The 13,398-nt window shown below is 35.6% G+C and overlaps 1 protein-coding gene across 2 annotated transcripts in view; it reads right to left on the reverse strand.

Annotated features, from left to right (window-relative positions):
• LOC121374306 (centrosomal protein of 135 kDa-like) overlaps positions 1–13,398 on the reverse strand; it is a 65,545-nt gene that overhangs the window by 32,557 nt on the left and 19,590 nt on the right. Inside the window, exon 1 of one of the 2 annotated variants that reach the window (XM_041501363.1) lies at positions 5,566–5,697. The exons of the other annotated variant lie outside the window; for it this stretch is intronic. The gene's annotated coding sequence lies outside the window, so the exon portion shown is untranslated. Of the gene's footprint in view, positions 1–5,565; positions 5,698–13,398 lie in introns of those variants that run through there. 2 annotated transcript variants of the gene reach the window in all.

Here is a 13,398-nt window from a genome sequence, read left to right on the forward strand (position 1 = left end):
TGAAAAAATATGATATATTCAAGGAGAGGAATGTTTATTTAATGAAACCTCAGCATATTTTAAACAATGGCTATTTAGTCTTAACATATGGCCATTTATAAAGAGGGAAAGAGATGAAACCTATTGTCAACATACTCATTCCAAAAAGCAACATTTGATCTTTTATATGCCCTTTCTCAAACAGGACAGTACATTCCATAGCCTTTGGTATACCAGCCATGTAGTATTAGTTAAGACAGGAAAACACTTAATTCAATAGACAGTGATCAGACCTGTGACCCACTGTAACTCAGGCAAATAAGCTATATCCCACCTCCATCATTATTGTACATTCCACATTCACTTCTAAAACAATATGAATGCACATCATTCTGCAAATTAAACCACTTTCAAACATCTAGCATTCTGGTACAATTAATTAACTGTATTCAATAAGGTTGCCTGTTATTTATAATTATGTAACAGATAATACACAGAAATTACTTTAACCAGGCAGAAAATCCACCAAAAAGCTTAACATTAACAATACCCGAACATTCTTTCTAATAGCAGTAGACATAATACCCCAGTTATGTAACAGGTACAACACAGATACGTAATTTGGATATACAGTAAGTACAGGTAATATGCCTGTGGACTGAATAATACACAATGTTTAGCTTAGCCTACATCGTAAAGCAGCCCTGTATGTTAACTACACGTAACGTTTCACTGTTTGATAACATTAGTGAGTAAATTAGCTAGATCATAATGTTGTGATCCCTGTTCAGGAAATTCAACAACATAAAGTTTAGTATATTAAATGGCTACTAGTAAAGAACAAATGGATGAAGTTCATGATTTGCATTTCAGAATTTTAATTAATTAAGGCTCTATTCAAATTATTAAGGTTTTCATAAGTTTAAGATAATACACCTTTTTGCTATTTTAAAGTGTACATTAAAAAAAAGAAAAAAGAGTTGATTTTATCTGGAATATTTTTATCTATTCACCACCACCACCACCAGCAGTAGCATTATACATTCTGTATGATTCTGTATGCTTGTGAAAATATTAATTATTGTGAAAGACCTCTGAGGAACTTTGACAACTTTTCAGGCTGAACAGCTGTATTTCACTTTTCTGTTTACCATTAATTAAACATCAACATTTGGATTTAATGCTGCAGTGAACACTGTAAATGCAGAGATAACAAACATCACAAAGAGACTCTGCTGGTATTAATGTCTGGATAGTTTAAAACACCAGGTACCAGGACAAGCAAGAATGGATAACAAAGGTGACTTTTATCAGGTAGACATTATTATTTTATGAAGTTTGTGATTGACAAGCGTCAAAGTAAGTCGCCTTATCAAACATCTCTGTTATCTCTATTACAGGGGTGGGGATGGGTGTCCTTTGAAATGCTTATTCTGGTGACACAGTAGTCATATTATCTGGTTTTAGCTTGAAAGTTACTGGGTTTATATTTTAGTACTAACTACAATCCAGAGTTGATGCAGAGTACTGCACAAGAGAAAGCAGCCTAGACAACAAGATTTTTTTTATGGAGGTCTGGGAGCATGATCCCCCAAGAAGTTTAATTGCTGATAAGATATTAGTGCTGGACAATAAACCTGTATTGATTGAAAGTAGCGCGAGTGGACACATCTAGGTCTGACAGTGTACATACTATCCTTTCTGTGGAAAAGTAAGATCTTGTGCTACTAATCGGAAAGAGTAGCATTTAACACTGATCTTATTCATGGACAGACAGTTGAATTGTATGCCCAAGACAGATTGCATGAATCTTAATTTGATGTGAGTCATAAAATGTTCTAATACAAAATGCAAACACAACTACACTTTACAGAAAAAAATAAATCGAGAAATTTTTAATACATGTTGGTAGGTGGTAGGGTACTGAGATTGGCCCCTAGCTTTAAGGGTGCATAATGACCCAATATGGCAACCCCCATTCAAAATGAATGCAAACCATCCGCCGAAACCACATTATAACGTTTCGATGGTGTATATGGAATATTTGGGAAAATAATGAAAAATCGAAAAAAAACTGATACAGACAATTAAAAATCTAGAATTCCAGATAAATCTGAAAATCTTTCATATCTTTAAACCATAAATGTTCTTTTGTTTACTCCAATCTACTACTCAGATTTATACTGTTCCTTTAAAAAAAAAGTACCTTGTAACACAAAAGTCACACAGATATTAAATTGCTGTACAACAAGTCAAACAGACATTAAATTGCTGTTAATTCCCAAACCACTAAAAGATCAACCAAACATCTAGTCACAAGCTTATATCCACTTAAAGTTCAATCATATCCATTCCTACCTCTGGCATGTATTGGTTGCAACTATGATGGGGGCAATTTTGATTATTAATAAAAGATTTAAAATGGGAAATAGAAAGCTAGGTCAGCTGTTTAATATGAAAATTTATTCCAAAATGTACAGTTTGTATTCTAAGGAGTGTTTCCTACCCTGGTCATATGACAGTGGTCTTACAGTACCAATATATCAACTTAAGAGAACAGCACAAAGAATCTACAACCTTACACAGTTGTCATTGTACACAAGGCATTGTATAGCCTGCATAGCAGTGCTCAATGTCACTGGCAGAACATTTCTTTTTCACTCTCTGAATGGCAGTAGAAGCTAATGTAAACAATTTTGTCTCACAGTGAAGCTCGGACAAAAACAAAACCCATACATTATTTCACCATATTCAATTATGGTTTAAGCACGTTTTCCTTGGCACACACTTTGGTCAATGGAGCCTTCTGTCTATTGGTTATTGGTTAAGGTTAGTAAAAGATAAAAATGACCTTGAACAAAATATTCAGAAAACGTGGCATATATGTCAAGAAAAGTAGGAATTATTGTAAACATTTTTATCCAAGATCATAGACGGTTTTCTGGAATTCTGGAAAATTCCAAAGTTTTTCATGCCCAAGTTAAAAGTCACTACTGGAACCCAAATCAACACTGACTAAGATGCCATTAAAGAAACACTGTTCTGGATCATGGAATTTGAGTGACATGATAAAAAAGCATTAAGTTTTCATCGAGTACCAGCTGGATTTGTGCACTTACTCACCTCCAGTGTCCAAACGACATACTAAATCAATACAAATTATCGGCATTGAGTGTGTACAGATATTTAAAGCTAATAACTAACTTCTATGCAACTAAGGCTAATTTAAAATAAAAAGAGCATTGTGATCATTTGCTGCTTTGCAGTGTAGTAACTATATCAGGATGACCATTTACTGAAAAATGAGTCACAAATAGTACTGTAAAATCTACCTACTGCTTAAGTCATTAACACCAGATATGATGGCATAGTGATTAAGTCACAGCCTTAAAGGCTGGATGGTACTGGGTTCACATTCCTATACAAGCAAGTTTTAACAGCTCAATTATTGTAAGATCACAAGAGCGACTTCTCCATATCTACTAATAGCTAATGTGTGGGTTTTTTTAATTTCCTCTATTTTTAACCACTATGAAGTAAACATTAACCCCTGTCCTTATTAGACAATTCAGACAGCTGAGGTATGCCCAGGAGAGCATGCTTGGACCTCAAAGTGCAAAAATACTGAGTTAAAATGAAAAAAAAGAGCCACGGATACAACAAGTCCAACTGCTGCAGTACCGATACCTGCCATCTGACTTTTGTGCCCGTTAATTTTCAGACCTTTGTTCTATAACTGCTTAGAATAAAATCATTACCTGCTAGTAATATCCAGCCATTAGTAGACATGTGTAAATATAATTGCAGCCCACTTGATAGATATACATTAATCATATTGACCAGTCTGCTCTCACATTGTTCAGTTAGTGTAGCTGATGATGCTTCTGTGTCAGTACTGTCACATTTCACGGAATGCTAATCGATGAGCGACTCAAGTGTTTGTGATCAATAAGTTTCAATTATAGGCACATGTACATTGCTAACATTACCAGTACAACATATTCTTTTATTAAATCTTTTACTTCACTGTTCTGGACAGCCAGTCCAGAATAAGCTGTGTAATCCTCAACTGGATATGAACATACTAACTTTGTATTTCATACGATACAAGTAGAAGGAGAAGCAAACATACAGCAGATGAAGAACAAAGTCCCATCACTGAGTAATGATGTCCTTGAAAGGATTAACAATAGGTAAAAACCCGTACTCCATCCAGCCACTGTCAGTTTATTAAATCTAATGCACAGCTTCCCTTCGTTATACTCATTGGCTTAAGTGATGTCATGGTAGGAACTGAGTTTGCATCCCATTACAGTCTTCCACACACTGAGTTTTAATGGCTCAATATGGAGATATAAGATCACTATATACCAACTTCTCTCTCTATCTCTCTAACCACTATCCCACTGTCTAGGACAGGGAGTTAAGTTTTATGAGTTGTGTGCCCATAACAGCATACATACACTAAAACATGACAATTATGTTTAGAGAAATTAATGAATTCTTCATTCTAATAATCTTTCACATTTAAATTTTAATATTTTGGTGGAATATTCTTTTCTATTAAATATTGTTGTTTTTAAAGGAGTTATAAATTATATTGCCCAAAGACAAATGTCAGTTGCTGAAAAAATATTTAATAATCCCTCAACTAAAATATAACTAGGAGAATACTGGTAAGCAATCAAGTTGAAACTATTTCTTCCATTTGTAATTCAATTAATGAATTTATTGCATTGAAATTAAGGTTCTTAGATGTAAAATTAGGGAAACTTGCAAAAAACGTAAACATACACTTGAATGGCAAATGAAAACTTACAAAAAATGACAAGTTCTACATACAGCACTTGGTTACGAAATGGAAACTGCTAGTACAACATGTATGCTATATACAAGAATATAAACAAATATTAATGCGTTTTTTTGCATATCAAATGTTTTCTAACACTAATCTGTTGAATATATACATAATTATGTAACTGTCAATGATTTTGTGTTTGCAACATTCAAATTCTTTAAAGAAGAATTACAAAATTACAAGTCAAGCCCTCGTCTGTCCAAGTTCAAACTAAGTTACTAAGTTACTACATGTAAAATAAAATAACAGGGGAAAATAAAAACCAATCTCAAATATCAAAATGTAACAAACAGACCATCAAATACATATGAGTAAATGTCAAACTTACATGCAATAATATGTAAAAGCCAGAATAAAAGTTTAAATGCACTGTCCTGTGACACAAACACTCCGGGTGAAAAGTCTTGCCAGACGAGCCACAACCTGCTGTGAGTGTGTGCAGTACACAACACCCGGCTTCCACTCAAAGGTTCCCGCCACTTGGCTACACACCTCTCAAATCAATGTTCATGTCAAGTCCTGACACGACTTGCCACAGCTAACCCCGGCCACAAACACACACATACTGTGTACGTCTTCTCCTGTGCACTGGTATTTTTAATATCATTCACAATTTGCAATGCTAATAAGCAAGTAAATCATTGAACATTACCCTCTTTAAAAAAACAACAACCCAGAAAGCATAAAAACTAACTGCATTTAAATAAAGAAATAAAATCTAGACTAACCTCAAGAGACCAACCTAGTGGAAATCTATATGTATGGCCAAAACTCCCAATATCTTAAGGCACAAATGGGATTTTTTTTCTCAAAACTACTTGAGATAAGCCATAATCTAGTTGTACTATATATTAACAGTACATGCAGACAATGTGCTTCAAGTCTTTGTTGTCACAAACTGTTGATAACAGGCTCATTAATTCACTTCACATTTTGAGTGACATGGCAAAACTCCCACCCACCAAGCAATCAGCCAATTATCTACTTTGAGGTGGTGTCAACCTTCGATGACCCAATCCCTAGTTTGTGACATGACCTTGTAACTAAGGACAACTGATTTGTTGATAACACATTTTTTTCACTGGGCTTTCAATTTTACACAGTAATCTACATAGCCTTTCCCTGAAACAGAAAGGACTCGAGTATCATAACGTTTTCTATCAATCAAGTTGGTGATAAGATATGCAGTATTTACACAGTTTACCAACATATCTAGCATACAAGTACTAGATAAATGGATAATTAAACACACCAAAGGTTTCAAACAGATGTATACTTTATGCAAGAGTGGCATACCCTGATAAATGAAAACAGAAAACTTGCTCTAACAAGTTATCAGACTGATGGAAGGGTATCTACAGTAGTCGTATCATGTAAAATATATACATCTACCTGTTTACAGTGAAATTAAATCTGAGCATATGTTAATAATACAGATCTATATAAAATAATTAAACATGATTTGACAGTCAGTGTAACTGCATATAATTATAAAATATGAGTTTATATATTTGGTCTCTGACTTGGATTTGGTTAACCTTTCAAACAAAACAATGCATGCATACACATACATTGAGGGTGTTTTAAAATTGCTTCTAAGTATAAATAACAAGTATACATAAATTAATATGATAATAGCAACAAGTTATTTTTCTTTAAGATTAATAATTTATTAAACTATTACTATTTTGAACATATTGTCATTGTTTTTACTGCAGTTAAATGTTTACACAATGTTACAAAATTAAGTATTTTAACTTGATGAATAACAGCACCATTATTTTTTATGAAATTTTCTTATATACACTGGTCAGTGGATACACCAGGGCCTTTGATGTACCAGTTAGAACAGTAAACAATCCCAAGTCCACTCAGAGTAATTAATCCTAAGACCCATTGCACCTACTGAGCTACATTTAAGATCAATTCCTGATGAATAAAGTAAAATTAATAATCAATGAAAAAAAAAAAAAAGGAGACAGGTAATCTGATCTGGTTAACATATTTCAATGAAGTACTTGTTTTATATAAACTGCCTGATTATTATTTTTTTTTTTAAAATGTAATTAAAAGGACGTATCAGAGTTTTATATCTCATTTATTTGGGCACAACAAGTTTTTTTTCCAGATGATCTGGAATACAGCACGTTTTTTTTATTTATCACAGTAATATTATATACCTAGTAACCGCTGCAGAAAAGTTGAAGCCATTAAAAAATAGATGTCATGTTATTGATTCAATCTAACTAAAGCTCAACATTTCAGTGTTTTTTCTGAGGTGAAATGAGGTGAGCTGAAATGTCAGCTTGTTGGTATTTAACTTGGACATGTTATTATGGGCACAACATTTACCATCTTGACATTGGTGCTATTTAAAACATGGCTTATTTCTGCAGATTTAAGGTGCTGTTATTTTTAAAACAATCAATATTAACTTTCAATATCCAAATTGCCCAAAACAAATAAAACAACAATTTAAAAATAAATAAATTTAAACTTCAAATATCAGATGAGCATAAATACCATGACTTACCCTACTTTTACTAGTAGTTCGTCTCCGCAACATTTGACAAGGAAAGACAGAAGCACCCACTACACCACAACACACACCCGTAGCAATCCAACAACTCACACAGAAATGTCGAGCTGGTAATGTGAACCAAGGACCGGGACGTTAACAGTATGTATTATCCGCTTCATTAGGTTCCACACAATGGCTAATTACCAACGCTTCATTTACCTGCCGGGTTATTACCTGACCAACAAACACCTGTAAATGATCTTGTCTCAGTCTGTCTGCCTAGGCGTGCATGTAATTAGTGCAAAGAATTAGTCTCAGTATAATCAACCAGTTTCCTTTTCATCCGTGTTAAGTTACTTATAGCCCTCCCCCCCCCACAAAATAGAAATTAATAAAATCAACAGGTAATTTAGTCATTTCATTCATTTCAACTTATTTTCGTACTTATATCCAATTAAGGTTCAAGCACACAGTCCTGGACACACACCTCAGCTATCTGGGTTAGTGGTTAGTGAAAGAGAAGAGGATGTAGTGGTCTTACACCTATTCATTGTGCCATTAAAACTTGCTCTGGGTAGGAACAGGCACCAGGCTGCGAACCCAAAACCTACCAGCGTTAAGTCCGATGGCTTAACCAGGAACACCACTGTGGCCGGTCAATTTAGTCAAGAACAGTAACCAATGGTGCAAATACAAGAAAAAGAAATGTTGATACATATCAATAATAGCTGCTATTAGCCTGTCTTGACCATAACTCTCTGGCAAAGTCACGACATTCATGTTTGGACAGTTCTTTGTTGCAAGCATGTCAAGAATTACCCACACCCAAAGAGATTTTATTTTAAAAAAATTAATAATAATAAATAAAATTAAAAAAATAAATAATCTTAGGATATGTTATTACCTGATTACTATTATCAAAGACATATACATATAATTTTTACTAATCACAACAAAGAACTACTAATGAAGCTATACGAATATATAGATCATCCACATTTATTATTACACACCATTCTACGATCTCCTTTGGCCATAAAAGTAAAAGTTCAAGTTTGTCTTGTGTAATGACACCACTGGAGCACTTAGAGAATACTCAACAAGCTACAAGACAATGCTATTTATCTTGCATGAGTGAATTGTTGGACAATATCAATTCACGAGTGCAAGATAAACGGTATTGCCTCGTAGCGAGTTTGGTATTCTATTTATTACCCATTATCAATATTTATAATTTTATGGAAGATTTTCTAACAATACTGTTGTTGAAAACAAGTTTGCAAGTTGAGAACAAGAGACAGCGTTGCATCATAGCTGTGATGTATGTATCGTTAATTACGTAAGTTAGTTGTAAGTTGTTGACATGACTGACATGATGGAAACTATTCTTACACACAATTATAGAGAAGCACTGTTTATAACATCAAAATGTATCTAAGGGGAGAATTTTTTTTCTTTTCTTCTTTCCCCACTTACCTCTGCCAATATGAATAATAAATTGATTAATCATCAGCTATTAGATGTCAAACATTTGGTAATTCTGATATAGTCTTAGAGGAAACCCGCTACATACACATGTATTTCCATTAGCCACAAGGGTCTTTTATATGCACTTTTCCACAGACAGAACAGCACATACAATGGACTTTGATATACCAGTTGTGGGGCACTGGCTAAGACAGAAAAACAAACAATCAGAGAATGGGTCCATTGAGGTGATTTGATCCTGTGATACAAGCCCCTCAGGCCAGCACTCTACTGACTGAGCTAAATGCTACACCTCCTTTCTCCATAGTCACTAACCTAATTCACGTTAAACAAAAATTCTCCATTTTAACACTCAGATAATGGAAAGATGTCTTTTTTGCAATATGTTACATAGATTGACCTGCATTTGATATGAATGCAGCTGATGCAAATATTTTATCAGGCAATAATTAAATTTTCCTTACATTAATTACAATAGACCTCTTTAACATTCCCATTGCACATGTGTGTGAAGAGTAACATCCATTGCCGAATTAGACGGTATCAAGGCTATGTACAACTTGGGGGGCATGATTGACAGTTGTCATGAGCGCCATGAGTAGCTTCGTAGGAGCTGTATCAAAGCAAAATTAAAAGATTCATACAATAAAATTAACTTTAGTGGAATGTGTTTGCTACTTTTAACAATTATAATTATATCTAAATATTCACGCAGATTTCCAGTGATGTTTTAACATTCCACATGTATCAGTATTTAAAATTTAATAAAATATGCCTCCCCTTCCCCTAAAAAAACAACAAAACCCCTAACTCACATAGACCTTTATCGCAGCTCTATTTTCACCTTATAGTTTCATTTTTAAAAAACCCAGTCATACAACAACTAATCAATGTTACATGTCTATTCACAACTTATTTATTTATTTACTTATTTACTTATTTATTTATTTATTTTATTTTCACTATATCGGATACATACAACTTCACTTGAAATAATATCTGATATTTACGAAGTTTTAAAACATATATTTATTTATCTTATATGTATGTGTGTGTGGTTGTGTGTGTGTGTGTGTGTGTGTGTGTGTGTGTGTGTGTGTGTGTGTGTGTGTTGTGTGTGTACCTTATTTATTATTTTATTTATCTTATTTTATTTATTTTTTTTTATTTATATATCATTTAGTATTCACAAATATAAGAAACGTTAAAAACCACACATTGTCGTAACATTTGGAGAATTGATTTAATTATTGAAATGGTGAGTCCGATAATTACCAAATGTTGCAGGATTGTTCACAATTCACTCTAGTCCATTGTGAGTAAGTGATAGGACACACCACCACGGTCAAGGTCATCTGGAGTCAATACCGGGTGTGGCCTCCGCGTGTGTTGACAACTGCCTGGCACCGCCTGCCCATTGAAGCAACCAGAGTACGGATGACGTCCCGGGGGATGGTGGCCCACTCGGCCTGCAAGGCTGCTGCCAGCTCGGACAGGGTCTGGGGCTGTGGTTGTCGCTGTCGGAGGCGTCGGTCCAACTCGTCCCATAGATGCTCAATTGGGTTCAAATCCGGTGATGTCGATGGCCAAGGAAGGACATTAATGTTGTTGTTCTGTAGGAAAGCCGTTGTGAGACGTGCTGTGTGAGGCCTGGCGTTGTCATGTTGGAACACTGCGTTGGCGTTGGCCATAACTGGAACGATGTGTGGCCGGAGGATCTGGTCAATGTAGTCCTGTGCATTCAGGTTGCCCTGCACGTGGACCAGGTCAGTTCTGCCAGTGTGTGAGATGGCTGCCCACACCATGACACTACCCCCGCCGAATCTGTCCACTTCCTGCACGCAGTTTGCCGCATAACGTTCACCACGACGCCTATACACGCGACATCTTCCATCATGACGTCGGAGCAGAAATCGGGACTCGTCACTGAACCACACCTGTCTCCATCGCAGTTGAGGCCATTGTCGATGAATCTGGCACCACTGCAGTCGGAGTCGACGGTGTTGTGGTGTTAAGATGACACCTCGAACTGGACATCTAGCACGAATTCCTACCTCACGTAGGCGGTTCCGTACGGTCTGGTCGGATATCCTGCGCAAACCTGGTATTGCTGTGGCTGTGGAGGTGGCAGTAGTCAATCGTTCCCGAAGGTGGCGTACCCGGATGTAGCGGTCCTGCCCGGGGGTAGTGACCCGTGGTCGACCGGATCTAGGGAGGTCACGTGTTGATCCATGTTGCTGGTAACGGTCCCACAGTCTGGAGATGGTGCTTGGGGACACATGGAATGCCCTGGCAACGGCCGTTCTGGATTCGCCTGCGTCTAGTCGGCCGATGGCATTGTTTCTCTGCGGTTCACTGAGACGTGGCATGTCCTGGATTGTCAACTGTCGGCCAGATACAGAGGCCAGGCAAGCGAACACCCTGCACTTTTATACTGTCGGTGTTCATGTTGCACGTGCAGACAACGCACGTGCAGTGGTGACATGGTTTGCATGTGGCTGCGTTTTTGCGAATATTCACATTTTGGAACTTTATTGTACAGTAGCTGCGTTTTATCAAATGTAAACGTGGGAATGTGTTTGGGACATGCAATGACCTTATATTCACAAAGCATGAACCGGTAGGAAACATAAAATCGGAGTTATAACCCATTTGTACCCTTTTGCGTTTCTTTTTTTGAAGAGTATATTTCTTTCTTTCTTTTATTTACTATCATTTATATCAGTCACATACAACTTCATTTGAAATAATATCTGGTATTTACAAAGGTTAATTTTTTTTTTTTTTTTTACATTTATTTATTTATTTATTATTCAATTTATTTTCTTTATTTGCTTGATTCTTTTTCTATTTTCACTTCACCAACATTTATATTAGTCATATACAACTTCACATGAAATATCTGATATTTACGAAGTTTTAAAAATATTTATTTATTTATTTATTAGACCCTATTTCTTCTTTTTAATTCACCATTTTAATTATTTTGGCTTAAATTCAGACTTGGCCTGTTTACTTTTGTTGATTGTCCGTCGTCCGAGGCATGGTACTTAATATGTTTGCTTCCAACATTCAAACGAAGTACCTTATGACTGTGCATAATAAGCCCTCATGAGTTTATAATAAAGAGACCATCCTGAGTTTGTAGCCATATTATCAAGCTGTCGGTTAGTCTAATCTATTATAAATAAAACTTACATGTTTTTTATGCTAAATAATCTTGATTCGAATTTAAATAGCTATATATGCAATACAATTATATTTCTGACCATTCTCAGGTTGGTAGCAACCGAGAAGTTGGAAAGGGGGTGGGGGCGGGGGGAGGGGGAGGGGGGGCTGTAGCCCCACTTTTATAAACCCAGTTTAAAATATGGCTTTTGCCCCCTCCCCCTACCAACTAGACTGTGTCCCTCCACTACAAATTGTGCCCAATCCCCTACCCCAACTCCAGATATCATTAATACGGGTCTGATTCTAATGTTTTATAGTACCATAGCTCATATTTCATATGTATCATTTAATTTTATTCCAAATACCTAACAAAATCCCGACAAGAATCCTGAATGTAGTTATCTGTATAATGTTTTATAAATATTTAAATCATGTTAAATACCATAAATATCTGTATACATACATGCGTGCACACATTAATATTATTTCAGCCAATATCCAATGTTTACTGCGTTCGAATCCGAACCAAATATTTTTTATTTCGTGATAAGCAATAACTCACAAATGTCTCCAATAAGTCTTGTTGGATGTCAACAGAATTTTCGGGTTTTCTACTGATAGAATAATTAATCATGGATATATTCACATTCCTATTGTGTGGACTCTCATTGTCTATGGCCCCCCAACTTGTACACAGGGCTATGTTTGTGAGATCTCGCGTGAATTTGAATGAGAAAGAGGTCTATTTAACTTCATCCCATTTGTCCAGCCATAGCAATGCCATTTTGTTAATTTCTTGATGAACATAAAAATAACATGGTCAGGGAACGTCATATCTGATGATGTCACTTTTATTTATTTTCAAAATACACTATGAATGTTTAATGTTATTATTGGTAAATGTTTGGGTATGAACCAAAATAAAATCATCCACACAATTTGCGGATGTTTTTTTTTTTATATACCCTGATGAATGTAAAAGAAATAACAGACATTAATCCTTAAATCACAGCTCTCGAATTTGGCAAGTTAGATGGCAAGGCCATTTCGTGAAGGATATTTGTTTAGGGCATTACAGCCAAAAGTCAGGGCAACAAGGCAAACTTCAAGAAGTGTCTTAATATAACACAACAGAACCTATTCGAAATAAATAAGTGTGACCAGTTTCATGTTTTTGTAGGAGTAGTGTTCGAATATGCCGACCAATAATTAACATGCAAAATAAGCCACAGCCAGTTTGGTCGTGTTACTCTGTTTAAGTTTCATTGGAGCATATGACTAGGACACTGCAGCAAATTGCTGCAATTTGAGACCTGCAATAAATAGCATAGCACATCCTGCAATCTTTCATCACTGTTCTACCCATGTATTGCCACCCTAC

This window comes from Gigantopelta aegis, chromosome 6 (genome assembly GCF_016097555.1).
Source record: "Gigantopelta aegis isolate Gae_Host chromosome 6, Gae_host_genome, whole genome shotgun sequence".
Lineage (NCBI taxonomy): Eukaryota > Metazoa > Mollusca > Gastropoda > Neomphalida > Peltospiridae > Gigantopelta > Gigantopelta aegis.